At 39.7% G+C, this 13,831-nt stretch overlaps 1 long non-coding RNA gene across 4 annotated transcripts in view; it reads left to right on the forward strand.

Moving 5' to 3' along the window:
- The first annotated feature begins 1,191 nt into the window (after positions 1–1,191).
- Positions 1,192–13,831, forward strand: part of LOC131813741 (uncharacterized) — a 41,281-nt gene continuing 28,641 nt past the window's right edge. For 3 of the 4 annotated variants that reach the window (XR_009346928.1, XR_009346927.1, XR_009346929.1), the window contains exon 1: positions 1,192–1,619. This is a non-coding gene — a long non-coding RNA (uncharacterized LOC131813741). Of the gene's footprint in view, positions 1,620–7,899; positions 7,936–13,831 lie in introns of all 4 variants that reach the window. The other variant, XR_009346930.1, reaches the window with a different exon arrangement.

Genomic DNA, 13,831 nt, shown 5'->3' on the forward strand with positions numbered 1-13,831 from the left:
CACAGATTGCTTTTATCCTTGCGACATGTTTCAAAGACTGGAGAAGGAAAAAAGTCTTCTAAGAAAAGTGCATCTGGGTGAAAGAAATTGCAAGCTCGAAGCCCTGTCTCCCCCCGCCCCCGAAAAAACCAACACGGTGAGAGCAAATGACAAAAATCCCGAGCAAAAAGCGAAAGCCCAGCATCTTTCCTAGGAGCCCGCTAAAACCTCAAAAGTCTCCCTCCGCCCTATCTTACCCAAATTGGAAAAGCCAGACACCGTCAGGGTTACCCCTGTCCGGACCCAGGAGCGCAGAGCCGGAGGGCTACGTTGTGAAACTCACATTCCTAGGGCACCCCATGCTTTAGCGTCAAGCACAATATACAGTGCTGGGTCCCGCAGAAGGTAGGTCCGCACGACGGACTGGAGGCACCCACCACTCCGGGTTCTTAATTTTCTGCCGACCTTAAGTTTCATGTCACGAGAACGCGGCAGTCAGCGCGGGCCGGGAAAACTGCGATAAAAGACCGCTCGGTTCGGCAAATGGGGGAGGGGACGCTGGTCCCCCTTCTCCTGTCAAGGGGCCGCGGCCTGCGGAGCCCCGCAGCGCCCCGCGCCCGGCCCCGGGCGGGGGGTCCGGCTGACAGATCCGCTGGGCGGCGGCTGCTCCGCCGCAGCCCGTCCGCGTCCCGCTCAAACTGCAACTCCCCTCCCCCCACGCCCCCGTCTCTCCGCGCTCCCGCCACATTCCGCCCGCCGCCGCCCACTCCCAGACACCCAATTACCCCCAAACCATCTCCTCGCATTTTTAGCAATTAAAATGAGGGCGGACCCAGTGCCCATTCCCTGCACCCCCCCAACGCCTGACGGTCCCACCACTGCCACCTCCCAGGTCCCGCTATTACTTCTTCAGGTTCTTACCGTCTGCGGCAACCCTGGCGAAGCCCCAAGGACTGCCCTTTGGTCGAAGTAATTTTTGGCGATTTTTTTAGTGATTTTTCGGCGGAGTCCTAGTAGCGCTATAATCTCGGACAGGTTATCCCGTCTCTCCCGCTAGATTGATGAGATCAGGCATCACTCGAAAATGGCGCCGAAAGCGCTGAGGCTCCTCATTCAAATTCGTTAGAGCCAACCCCGCCGCCCCAGGGCATGCCGGGAACGCGGGCTGCCTCCACAGCTGTCAATACCGCCTCCAAACCCTTCTCCGGCTTTCCCTACACTTCTGCTCATGCGCAAACTCCTACCCCAATATCCGCGCCTTGAACATGCGCAGAATCGTCGCTGTTCGCCGCTCTCACTTCTTTTCCTCAGTCTCACTCCTCCGGCCTCCTTTCTTGCGCGTGCGTGCAACTCCTTTGCTCAGCCGCGGACGTGGAGGAACCGTGCGGCTGTGGGCCAGAGGTCCATCTATAGACGACTTGTCAGTCGATAGGTATTTATTCTACTGTTCGAGGAAAACAAATAAGGGTGCAGCTTAGACGAAAAGAAACGTTTTATTGCCAGTGTCTAAACTCCTAAACAACGGAATTGTGTATGGATACACGTGTACTTAAAACAGCCTGGTGTGTGTGTAGAGCACTTGCTGTATGTCAACGCTTTACGGGAGTTATTGCACCTAAGCCTCAGAACAACTTTATGAGGTAGGTACAGTTATTATTATCGGTTTGCAGACCAGGAAAGCAAGGCTCAGAGACTTCTAAGAAATGTGCCTTAGGAGACACAGGTAGCAAGCACGTGGATGAGTCCCCATCTGTCAGATTCTGGAACTTGGGCCACTTTGTATCCCGCTGTGCCATGCAACCTGAACTCACACAGGCGTGGTTTCCCCCGCTCAACAACTCTGTGTGTGTGTGTGTGTGTGTGTGTGTGAGACAGAGAGAGAGAGAGAGAGATGTGTGTGCGGTGTGTGCGTGCGCGCGCCTCCGGCGTTCGGGATTATTTAAGTGTGTTGGAGCTCTACCTCCCGGTTCTAGGCTGCCTGTTGAGTCGGTGCTTTCATCCAGTCCAGTTTCTCTTACAGCCTCACTTGTTCTTAAACGTTTTGCTCTGTTTGGGGTAAATGGGCCAAATTGGTCATCACTTTGTGTGTGTGAGTGTGTGAGTGTGTTTGTGTGTATTTTAAGGATGGTAAAAGGAACTGAAACTATCAAAGACGGGGTTCCACTGTGCAACACATTAATAAAATAATAGTAGATAGAGATCACGTACTGACTGTACTCTGGCCGGGCACGGTAGTAAATAAATGCTTTACGGACTGATCCTGTTTGCTGCTCAAAACAACCCCATTAAGAAGGTATTATCGTCATTTTACACATGAGGACACCCGAGACTCAGATTAAGAAATTTGGCCCTAAATCTTATAACTAGTAAGTAGAAGCAAAAGACCTAGACAAATCCGTGCTTACCTTCAAAAACTGGACGCTAAGACAGGACAATAAATGATAATAAAATAGTATCTTAACACCTTCCTTAAAAACCTCTTTGAATCATTCATATGCTTGGGAGCGTTATCCTACCCGCCACCAGGCTAGTTAAGATGAAAATGAAAACAATACCACTGCCATTGATTCTAAATTATGACATTTTAAGTTTATTTTTGGTTACTTTTTTCCTGATTCCAAGTTAAAATACATTTTCTAAAGAATCCAACAATTTGAAATCTGGGGTCTTGCTACATTTTTTCCCAGTTTTTGTTGCAAAACTTGTGATGAACCTTAACTGTAGGAGTATATTAAAACACAGGAGGGTTAAAGAAGACTATGGATATTCAAAATGTCTGACGTACTAAGAAGTAAGGAAATGGGAGAAGGCTAGCATAATTTGCATTACTTAAGTAGAATTAGGAAAGAACTGGGTTTTAGTAATTTGAGATTATCAAGAAATAACATTGCAGAATAGTATTTTGTCTTACATCTATCTATCTGTATAGTACTTTTGTGCATTGGTTAGGTGTGTGGACTCTGGAACCAAACTGCCTGGTTTTGGAACTCAGTTCTGTTACTAACTAGCTTTGTGATCCTATGTGAGTTACTTTTTCTCACTTTGATCTTTTGAAAAGGAGTAACCATCTCATGAGGTTGTTGTAAGGAAGTTAATGAGCTAACATGTAGTAAAGGCATCTGAAAAGTGTTTGGTGTATTGGTAAATGTTATTGTGCGCCATTAACACTGATCATTTAAAATAGCTTCTTGTGTCTTAAAAAGTTTTAAGTTAGCGCCATTAGGAGTTAGGCTATTGTATTCAGAAGTCCCTTAAAGGGGCGCCTGGGTGGCTCAGTCCTTAAGCATCTGCCTTTGCCTCAGGGTCCTGGGATCAAGCCCCACATCAGACTCCCTGCTCAGCAGGAAGCCTGCTTCTCCCTCTCCCACCCCCTACCTGTGTTCCCTCTCTTGCTGGGCCTCTCTCTGTTAAATAAATAAATAAAATCTTTCTTTAAAAAAAACAACAACACAGAACAAAAGTCCCTTAAAATGACAAATCAGCCTGACAAATTATTTTTGCCAAATATGAGTAATGATTTCTGCCAGATGAGTAAGAATGTTAATTTGTCTTATCATTTCATAAGAGTATCATACGGAAATGGAATAGTTTTGCTTTTTCTAATTTTTAAAATTAAGGGGGGAGGGGAAAATCAGGCCAATCTAAAATATAAAGTAAAATATAAAGTAAAAACTGTCCAAATTTCTATCATCCAGACATAAATACATATTCTTTGCTCCTTAAAAATGTATCTGTGGTGAGAATTGGCTAGAGGTAGTCTGGAATAAGTGGTATATTTGAGGAACTTACTTGCATGATTGTGCTTGAATTAAATGAACTGGTAAATTTTTTTTTTTAAGATTTTTTAATTTATTTCTTTGACAGAGACAGATCACAAGTAGGCAGAGAGGCAGGCAGAGAGAGAGGGGGAAGCAGGCTTCAAGACCCTGAGATCGTGACCTGAGCCGAAGGCAGAGGCTTTAACCCACTGAGCCACCCAGGTGCCCCCAACTGGTAAATTTTTGATCTAGCCCCCTTTTAGATATAGTCTGTCAGGAGAATTCTAAAGTGATGATGTTGTTGGTAAGTAACATTTACTGAGTTCCTACTATGTGTCAGCTAAGCATGTATATGCATTTCCCCTTGAATTCAATCTCATAATAACACCTGAGGCTGGTGTAATCATCTCCATTTTGCAGACTGAAGTTTACATGGTGGTTACTTTTAGAAGATTTAAGCCCTGTTTTGTTTAAAATACTATTCAATAAACCAAAAACCCTTCATAAATCTTCTCAATTCACCAAAATGGGAGAAAACAAAATCAAGTAACATGGTTGCCATGCCTGAACAAAAAGCCCAGTTGGAAAAAATGTTTTGAAAATCCAGTTATATTTGACCACAAGGGGGTGCAAATAATTGAGCTGAATTTTAAAGGGAAAAAAAGTGCTTTTTACTTCAAATTATCAAATTCACAGGTAAAAAACTAGTAAGAATACCTCCTCCAAACTTTAATACTCCACATAGTTATGTACTTAATGAATAAGTCAGTTATTTAGGTACTCAATTAGGACAGAAGTTTTCCGCTCTTTCATCTTCAACATGGTGAAGAGTTCATCAGCCCTACCCCGACTCCTTACCCCATTTGTGTCTCTGCACACTCTACTTGTCATAACAATAGAACTGAAATTATAATTTAAAATCTGAGGTTTTACCTGGAGACTGGAATGCAATCACCAGCTCATGAATGGTAAATACGGGTAGAGTGGAGAACAGAGGTTTTGTAATTTCAATGCTTTCTTTCCTACCTGCTGTTTCTAATGAGTAAGCTACAACTGATGAAATGTTGGCTTCAACATAGTAACTTATTTAGATAAAACTGTGAAAGCTATAGGTCTGTTCATCTTTTACAAAAGAATGAAGACTCTTGAAGAAAACATTTTGAACAGTAACTTGAAAACTTAGTATACATGGGAGAATGTTTTAAAGACAGTTTGTTTGGGCGCCGGGGTGGCTCAGTGGGTTAAACCTCTGCCTTTGGCTTGGGTCACGATCCCAGAGTCCTGGGATCAACCCCCACATAGGTCAGGCTCCCTGCTAGGTGGGGAGCCTGCTCCCCAGGCCCCTCCTCCCCCGCCCACCGCCTGCCTCTCTGCCTACTTGTGCTCTCTCTGTCAAACAAATAAATAAAATCTTAAAAAAAAAAAAAAAAAAGTTTGCTTTGATGGGTTTTAAAGTAACTTTTATTTTCTTACTGGTCTTGTTTCTCCAAGGTGGACTTAATTCTTAAAAAACCTTTTGACTTAGAAGTACTTAAAATTGGCTTGGTTGGTTAAGAGTCCCATTCATGATTTTGGCTAGGGTCATGATCTCAGGGATCCTGGGATCCAATGGGGAATCTACTTGAGATTCTCTCCTTTTGCCCCTCCCTCCACACTTGCACATGCTCGCTCTCTCTCTCTCTCTCTCAAATAAATAAATCTTTAAAAAAGGAAATAACTTAAAATTTATCAAAAAATACAAAAATTAAGATAGTTCAAAGAACTTCCTTATCATTTACTTGCTCTTGTGTAAGGTCCCTCTCTTACCACATACATGTATGCTTCCGTACATTTTTTTCTGAACCATTTGAGGTTAAGTTACATACATTTTGGCCTGTCACCCATGAATACTTAAGAGTATTTCCTACCAATTAGGGTTAGGGTTAAATTTACATTGAAATAATACTTCAGTCTATCACCATATTGTAGCTTGATCCTTACTAGCATTTCCCCCTCCAGTACAGGAGTCAGTCTGGGGTCAGGGAATACATTTAGATGTCATGACTCTTTAGCTACCTTTATTTTGGCACATTTCCAGCCTTTATCTTTTATGACCTTGACCTTTTTAAAGAATATAGCTTTTTACTCCATTGGACTTCTTCTTCTTTTTTTTTTTTTAAGAGTTATTTATTTGGGAGAGCGGGGGGAGTGCCTGAGTGGGAGGAGGGGCAGAGGGAGAGGGAGAGAAGCAGACTCCCACTGAGCATGGAGCCCAAGGCTGATGATCTTACAACTCTGAGACCATGACCTGAGCTGGATTAACTGTGGGAGCCACCTGGGCATGCCTCCACCACTCTTTTTAAAAAAACGTTCCTTATTTTGTTTTTGTCTGATGTTTCCTCATGATTAAAGTGGGGTTATATATACTCTCAACTGGAGTATTGCACAGGTGGTATTGTGTCCTGTGTAGTGTATCACTTCCAGAAGCACATGATCCATCTGTCCCTCCTTGGTGATACTACTTTGATCACTTGGTCCATATGTGGCCTGAATTTTCCATTGTATAGTTACTGTTTTGTTTTTTTTTTCTTCCTGGTATTAAAAAAACAAATTGTGGGGAAAGATTTGAAGATACATCCTGCTCATCATCAAAATCCCCGTTTAAATTTAGCATTGATTATTGCTGATATAATTTTGCCATAATGATTGCAAAATGATTCAACAAATCTAATACTCTCTCCACATCTACCAAGTAGTCCACAGCATTCCACTGTGAACAAAGAGCCCTTTTTTGGGGCGCCTGGGTGGCTCAGTGGGTTAAAGCCTCTGCCTTCGGCTCAGGTCATGATCCCAGGGTCCTGGGATCTAGCCCCACATCAGGCCCTCTGTTCAGCACGGAGCCTGCTTCCCCCCTCTCTGTTTCTGCCTGCCTCTCTGCCTGCTTGTGATCTCTGTCAAGTAAATAAATAAAATCTTAAAAAAAAAAAAAAAAGAGCCCTTTCTTCTCTGTTTATTGTCTGCATTAACTTATGAATTCCTATTTTTCCATTGTGTATTTATTTTTGTTTTCTTGAGTTCTAGCTTTAATTTTGTACACTTATTTATTTATTTATTTTAAAGATTTTATTTGTTTGACAGAGAGAGACAGCAATAGATGGAGTGGAGAGAGGGTGGAGTGGGAGAGGGAGAAGCAGGTTCCTGCAGAGCAGGGAGCCTGATGTGGGGCTCAATCCCAGGACCCTGGGATCATGACCTGAGCTGAAGGTAGATGCCCAATGACTGAGCCACCCTGGCGCCCCTGTACACTTTTTTAAAATCAGTCATTTGAAGCTAAGTTGTTATGTCATGACCTTTCACCTCTAAATATTTAAGTCTGTATTTAATTATTTTGGTATTTAAATAGTCCCAGATTAAGCTAGTGGGAGCACTTTTAGTTTGGGTACTGTGTCTTTGTGATATGCCTACATCATTTCTTTTTTTTTTTTTTTTTTTGGCACTTCCTTATTTTCTGGTATAATAAGATGTTCCATGTTCATCTTGTGCTTACTCTGCGCTAGCCCTGGAATTAGCCTTTTCTCTAAGGAGTCCTGTTTCCTGTTAGTACAGAATGGTATTAGAGACCAAGGATAGGTATGCTCATGCTAATGAAGTGTTTCTGCTTCTTGGATCTTTCATATGACTGCACTAAGAAATATATACATACATACAGAATATTTATATATACAAACAAAAACCTACATACAAACAAATGTGCATACACTTACATACATATATTAATGATATGGGCTTCATTATCATTATAACTGAGAAGACGCCATAGCAACATTTACAAAGTTCTTAATAAAGGCAACAAAATCACAATCCACACACAAGCCACTCATACAATTTTCATGTTCTTTTTTAGTCAGTGTCTATACATATAAATTTTAAAGGGTCATAGTGTGAAATCAGTTTTATCTTTTTCCACTCAACATGTTGTTAGCATCTGTGAGTTACTATATCATTTTATAATCTTCATTCTAAATTGCTCTGCTACATGTCATTCAGCAGATTCTACCACTCTTCTATTGCTGGACATTTAGGTTGTTTCCAGTATTTTGCTATTAAAAATAATTCTGAAGTGAACATTTTTATGCATATACCTTTTCTAACTAACTTTCTTATTTATTTGCTTATTTATTAGAAGATTTCCCAGAGGTGGGAATACCAGTTCCTGTAGGTAGGTATGTTTTGATGGGTTTGATATGTTTTGGCAAACACATTTAATCAAACAATTACCAAAGCCCAAACCAGGGTTGGATATATAGAGATGAAAAATAGGTAGTCCCTGCTGGGAAGAAACTGAAAGTCTAATGAAAGATAGAGAAATTATCTAAAAATGACAATTAGAGAAATAATAGACAAAGAGTGTTTAAACCAGATTAGGAATAAGTGGCTCAGAAAAGCTTTTTAGGAGTAGAGCTATATCTTTTTTTATTGTTTTTTAAGATTTTATTTATTTATTTGACACAGAAAGAGGGATCACACGTAGGCAGAAAGGGAGAATTAGGCTCCCCACCAAGCAGAGAGCTTGATGTAGGGCTCGATCCCAGGACCCTGAGATCATGAACTGAGCTGAAGGCAGAAGCTTAACCCCCTGAACCACCCAGGTACCCCAGTAGAGCTGTATCTTGAGAGGTATCTTGATGGAACCTAAAGGGACTAAGGTTATTCGAGTGTGAAAGAGAGTAGACATAGGCCATAGAAAGCATTTTAAATATAATCATTTCATTGTAAGAAAACAGAAGTCAGGAAGAACCTGCATGTTCAAGAAAATTCAGGTAGTTTATATGATTTGTTGCTACATGACTTTGGAGGAGTTGAGGAGGTTTAGCCTAATCAAATGGATAGAGGTAACCGTGAAGGGTCTTGGATGTCACCTTTATAAAATGCACTTGAAAAATCTCAAACCAGTGAGTAAGATATTGGATGCTGGAGGAATGCTGGGGTGGCTCAGTTGGTTAAATGTATGCCTTCGGCTCCACTCATGTTCCCAGGGTCCTGGGATCAAGTCCTGCATTCGGCTCCTTGCTCAGCAGGGAGCCTGCTTCTCCCTCTGCCTGTCACTCACCTTAGTTGTGCTCTCTCTCTCTCTGTGACAAATAAATAAGTAAAATCTTAACAACAAAAGCAGCAACAACAAAAAAACCCCCCAAAATCCAAGGATACTGAAGAATAGATGAAAAAATGTGAGAGTAATGGTTGAGTCCTTCAGAGGCTATTGTAGTTATCCAGTCTAGCAATAAAGAGTGCTTGAACTAAAGAAGTAGAAATGCGAGTGAAATCAAGTACAAAGGGATTGAATTTACTCAGTATTAATATGTAGGTATTTCCAGGTAACTAGCACAAAGTGTCAGGTATTGTTCAAGGTACGAGCATATTAGTCATGGCTCCTCCTGTTGTGGTATAGTCTCATGAGAGAAACAATGTTTAAGTTAATAGTTTTACAGATTACAACTGTGGTAAGTACTGTACCAGAAGAACACAGATGCATTGAAAGCATACACTATGGAGACCTAACACTGGAGGTTTAACTAAGGCCTTCCTAAGGTGGAACGGTTTAAGCTAAGACTTAGGAATTAGCTAGGCCAAAAAGAAAGGAAGAACATTCTAAGCAAAGAGAGAGTATATGTTAACATCCTGAGCAGGAAGGACTGGTAAATTCAATGCCCATGTGGCTAGAGCAGAGTAAGTAAAGATGGAAAAAGTTGGAAGGTAAGACTACAGAGAAGGTTTAGGAGGCTCTGTTTATGGAGAAGAGAGGAGGAGATATGTCATGGGACTCCTAGGTTTCTGGTGTGGGCACCTGAGTGGCAATGGATGCCATTTCCTGAGATACAGAAACTAGAACAGGTTTGATATATTGGTTTTGAGATGCCTGGTGGGTTAAGTACATCCTCCCCATCTTTACTTACAGATAACTAGATAGCAGGATTGGATTTTGATTTACAAGTCTGGAATTTAGGAGAAAGGTCTGGTTTGCATGTTGTCTATAGATTTACTAGTTGACCAATTATAGATGGTCATTTAAACTATGGGCTTGGATGAGGTCACCAATGTATGTGGAGTTATAAAGAGGTTCAACACAGAATCCCAGAGAACATTGTCTGGTAGCTACACAAAAAATAAATACACAGGAAAAAATTCACTATTAATACAAAAGATACATGACAAACTGAAAAATATTTTTCAACTTATAAAGCAAATAATGGGTTAATATACTCAATGAACAAAGAGATAAGTCTATAAGAAAAATAGAACAATTAACAAATACACAGTTAACAAAAGAAGGAAAACAAATACATTAAAAATTTAATGAATATTTGAAAAAGCAAAACCTGAAAGTGAAAGTAATTTTAAGTTTTCACCATCTATCCCATTTTTATCGATTTACTTTTTTAAAATCAGTAATTGAGGACCTTGTTAAGAGACTGGAGGATGTTAAAAAAAAAAGAGAGACTGGAGGGTGTTGATGGACTGATGGATCACGTAATTCTTATAAATCTATTTTTTAAAGTATTTGTTTCTCTCGTTCATAAAAAATTAGATCCCAGTTGTTAGCATGACTTTAGTTGTAGAACTTGAGAGATGGAAAATCCAACTGGATGATCTTAAGGTATCCAGAAATATGGAAAATGAACTAAGTAGTGATGAAAATTAGCTATAATCTTAGTGGTACATGGAAGAATTAAGTTATGTGTAATTTGATTCTGGGTTATATGTCTGTAAGATCACCTCTTTTTGGGGCTCTGATAATTAATTTCAGTGCCTGGCATGGTAACTCTAACTTGCTTGAGTTGGCATTTTTTACCAGGAAGTCAGAGTTTTAGTCCCAAGAAGATACAAATTAAATGTAGAATGATTTAGCAAATCAGACATATCCTATTATAGCTTAGGTAGGAATGATCTATATACTTAAAGTTCTTGTAATGTTTAAGAAAATTAGGCTAATATAAATTTATTTCAATTAAAAATAGTATTATGAGTGAGTATTATGGAAGCAGTCAGAACAGATTCATACATTGCATTTTCAATTCTGATTTACGGTTAGAGAAGTATAAGGGGTTTTCTCCCCATATGAAGAACAGTTTTACTTATATAGTCTTGAGCACATATTATAAGGCTGATCTAAAATTCAATTACAGGGACGCCTGGGTGGCTCAGTTGGTTAAGCAGCTGCCTTCGGCTCAGGTCATGATCCCAGCGTCCTGGGATCGAGTCCCACATCGGGCTCCTTGCTCCGCAGGGAGCCTGCTTCTCCCTCTGCCTCTGCCTTCCACTCTGTCTGCCTGTGCTTGCTCTCACTCTCTCTCTGACAAATAAATAAATAAAATCTTTAAAAATAAATAAATAAATAAATAAAATTCAATTACAGTTAATAATGGTTAATATTTATTGAAGAAGTATGAGTTCCCCTCACTCTCTTTACCAATAAGGATACCAGGAAAAGGATAAACCCACTGATTGCAGTTATCTACTTTCTAAAGAATTCGTGTGAACATGCTATGCTGTCTTTAGATGAAATATTGAATACAATGTTTTGGAATGTTGTTTTTAAAAATAATAGGTTTGAAGTCATAGAATCTTATAGTTAAAACATGTCCTTTACAACTGCTACCCATTTTCAAAGTACCCCATGCAGCTACTGAGAATAAATTTATTCCCATCTATGTGTGATAACCTTTTAAATATGACCACTATTGGGGCACTTGGCTGGCTCAGTTGGAGGAGTACAAGACCCTTGATCTCAGGGTTGTGAGTTCTACATGTTGGATGTAGAGATTACTAAAAAAATACAGAAGCTTAAAAACATAAATATAGGGGCACCGGGGTGGCTCAGTCATTAAGCCTCTGCCTTCTGCTCAGGTCTTGATCCCAGAGTCCTGGGATTGATCCCTAGTTGGGCTCCCTGCTCAGCGGGAGGCCTGCTTCTCCCTTGCCCATTCCCCTTGCTTGTGTTCCCTCTCTTGCTGTATTTCTCTCTGTCAAATAAATAAATAAAATATTTTAATAAATAAATAAATAAGATCACTATTATCTTCAACCATGAAGGCAACTGAATCCCTGCCCCCCAAACATCCTTATGATTTTAAACCCTTCACCATCTTGGCTTTCTTCCGGTTATGCGCCATTTTATTAGGGCCCCTCTCAAAAAGTGACACACCCAGAACAGTAAATCATATACCATATATGGTCTGAAATACACCCAGTGTTAGTTAACTTTTTGTCCTAGCCATTAAAATGTTTGTATTTGGGAAACAGTTTAATCTCAGATAATAAAAAGGACTGGTAAATAATAGAAATGGATCTATTGATCCTTTATCAAAAGAAAATTGAAGGGTTTTAATATAATAAACTTCACATTGAGTAAAAACTTTTAAAAGTTGTAACTCATGACCTTCTCAGAGACTTTGTTGACTTGGGGCAAGCCTTGTCCTGAAAGTTGAGGACAATGAACCAGGAATCTATTATCATTCATTTCTTATTTATTTTTAGTAAACAGAAGTAAAATTGAGACCCTCTGGTCTCTAGGAGATACGATTATGTGTGATGAGTTCTCAATGTGTGATGAGTTCTCTATGACAGTTGAACTTCATGCTATATTTCAATTCTTCATGTGTAAAAAATTATTTCTTCCATGTAGCACAAGTCTATAGGGAAATGAGAATAAAATGTAACACATTCTTTTCTGGCATAGAAATGCTTATGTGTTTAAAACAAATTAACTTTTTAAGGCAGCTCTGAAGAAGTAATTTATTTTAAATAGGTGAACAGTTTACACCTCTTGTGGGAACACTTTTTCCTCACTTTTCATCACAGGATTAGGCCCTATGTTTTGAATTTAAGTCCTTTAATTTTTGCTGTTAACATGTAATTTACTTGATGACCCTATTCTATTAACTTTTGATCCACTGAGCCCAGGATGGTATATACAATACATATACATAATTTTAAGGAAACTATTAAAGAAAAATAAGTGGTTTGAAGTATCATACATACTAATTTTTTCCCCTTTTGGGAGAATGTATTTTATAAGCATAGGGTTTTCTATTTTTTTTAGATTATTTATTTATTTATTTGACAGAGAGAAATCACAAGTAGTCGGAGAGGCAGGCAGAGAGAGAGAGAGGGAAGCAGGTTCCCTGCTGAGCAGAGAGCCTGATGCGGGACTCGATCTCAGGACCCTGAGATCATGACCTGAGCCGAAGGCAGCGGCTCAACCCACTGAGCCACCCAAGCGCCCCAGGGTTTTCTTTAACAATAAGATATTTATGCCATTAGCGAAACAACCAAAAGCTCATGTGACTTAACTGCAATATTTTTAATAAACTGGAAAACTACTAATATATTATGATGGATACAAAACTTTTCCTGACAAATTCTTTTTTTTTTTTTTTTTAAAGATTCTATTTATTTATTTGACAGAGATCACAAATAGGCAGACAGGCAGGCAGAGAGAAAGGAGGGGAAGCAGGCTCTCCACTGAGCAGAGAGCCCAGTGTGGGGCTTGATTCCAGGACTCTGGGATCATGACCTGAGCTGAAGGCAGAGGCTTTAACCCACTGAGCCACCCAGATGCCCCCTGACAAGAAATTCTTTTAGCATATGACCAAACCTAATAATCCTCCCCATTGACCTTTATTTATACACATACTTCCTTTAAAAGGAAAGGAATGTAAAATTGAAAGTTCCTAAAATTTAACCCTTTAGATATAAAAAATGTTAATACAGTTGTTAATTATGATAGAGTTCAAAGCTTCTTATAAATAACTTGATGTAAAAATACTTCTATTTGCCCTTGACACTAGACCTGTGGACTCACTTTTGAACATCCCCCCAGTTATAAAATACATGGGCATTAAACAATATTGAAAAAAATCAGGAATGATTTGCGAGGCATTGTTTCTGAAGGTCCCTTAACAATATCCTACTTTACTCTCTTTTCCCAACTGACAAAGGAAGACTCTGTCTTTTGTTTCTCAGTATTATTGAATTTTATTCATTTAGCATTATTATATATTATACTTGGTTTTTCTTCTTCAGGAAAATTGCAGTTTGTATCTTGTGGAATAGAT

The sequence above is a fragment of the Mustela lutreola genome, chromosome 13, assembly GCF_030435805.1.
Source record: "Mustela lutreola isolate mMusLut2 chromosome 13, mMusLut2.pri, whole genome shotgun sequence".
Lineage (NCBI taxonomy): Eukaryota > Metazoa > Chordata > Mammalia > Carnivora > Mustelidae > Mustela > Mustela lutreola.